The following is a 1,447-nucleotide window of genomic DNA, read 5'->3' on the forward strand; positions in this document are numbered from 1 at the left end:
CTCCTGGGTTTACGCCATTCTCCTGCCTCAGCCTCCTGAGTAGCTGGGACTACAGGTGCCCACCACCTTGCCCCGCTAGTTTTTGTATTTTTAGTAGAGACGGGGTTTCACCATGATAGTCAGGATGGTCTCGATCTCCTGACCTCATGATCCACCTAACTCGGCGTCCCAAAGTGCTAGGATTACAGGTGGGAGCCACCATGCCCGGCCTAAAAAAAGAATTATTTTTTAAGGCATCAAGAACCTTAAACTTTATACACAAGGGTAAGGCCACCATCTCAAGGCATTTGACTTGTCACCTCTCTTGGAAGAGCCAGGTAGATGAGGCAGATGTTCTGGGCAGAGGGCAGGACAAGAGTTTGGGGTCTGGTCTGCTCTCTTCTCAGGCTGGGCTGTGGAGGGGGTGGGAAGGTGGGCAATGCATATCTCAGGCAGTCAGGCCTTTATTACATTTGCGAAGTTGGTCTGCAGATGCAGCACAAGATGAAGAGCTCTGTCCAGAACCACCCGCCACACTGCTGATTGCCCTGGCAGACATGCGCCTGCCAGATAACATCTTTAATATCCAGGGGGAAATGAATTCCCCTGCTTGGTCTGCCCATTTGGCCTAGCCTCTCATCACAATCTGTTTATCTCGCAGAGCTTCCTCCCCTGGTACACAGAGGAGAAATTGTTCTGCCACTGAGCCTTCTGCCACAGCTGAGAACACACTGTCAAAATGGCAGGGTGTGCTGTCGGTCATGCCTTTTCTTCCTTCCTCCATTCAGCTTTTATGGATGCTTTTGCATTAGAGCTGTGCCAGGCACAGGGGACCTGGGATGAATCAGGAATGAACCCCGTCCTGGAAGAGTGGGTAGTGCAGTGGCGTAGACAGACTAGAAAGCGAATTATCACAGAACAGAGTATAATGGGCCTGGTGCAGTGGCTCACGCCTGTAATCCCAGCACTTTGGGAGACTGAGGCGAGCAGATTACTTGAGGTCAGGAGTTCGAGACCAGCCTGACCAACATGTAGAAATCCGGTCTCTATTGAAAATACAAAAAGTAGCCAGGCATGCGCACGCCTGTAATTCCAGCTACTCAGGAGGCTGAGGCAGGAGAATCGCTTGAACCTAGGAGCGGGGGCGGAGGTTGCAGTGAGCCGAGGTCACTCCACTGTACTCCAGCTTGGGCAAAAGAGCAAAAGTCTGTTTAAAAAAAAAAAAAAAGGTATAATGGAGGCGGTGGAGCCATGGAGCCACAGGAGCAAAGCAGGGTGAAAAGCTTAATTTCACCAAGGTGGCGGTCTGGCAAGGTTTCCAGAGAAAATGAATTTTTATTTTCTCCAAAATAAAGCATGTATATGTTTTTATTGTTGTTTTTATTTTGAGAGGAGGCCTCACTCTGTCGCCCAAGCTGGAGTACAGTGGCAACATCTCGGCTCACTGCAACCTCCGCCTCCCGGGTTC

The sequence above is a fragment of the Colobus angolensis genome, unplaced genomic scaffold (assembly GCF_000951035.1).
Source record: "Colobus angolensis palliatus isolate OR3802 unplaced genomic scaffold, Cang.pa_1.0 Scaffold97, whole genome shotgun sequence".
Taxonomy (NCBI): domain Eukaryota; kingdom Metazoa; phylum Chordata; class Mammalia; order Primates; family Cercopithecidae; genus Colobus; species Colobus angolensis.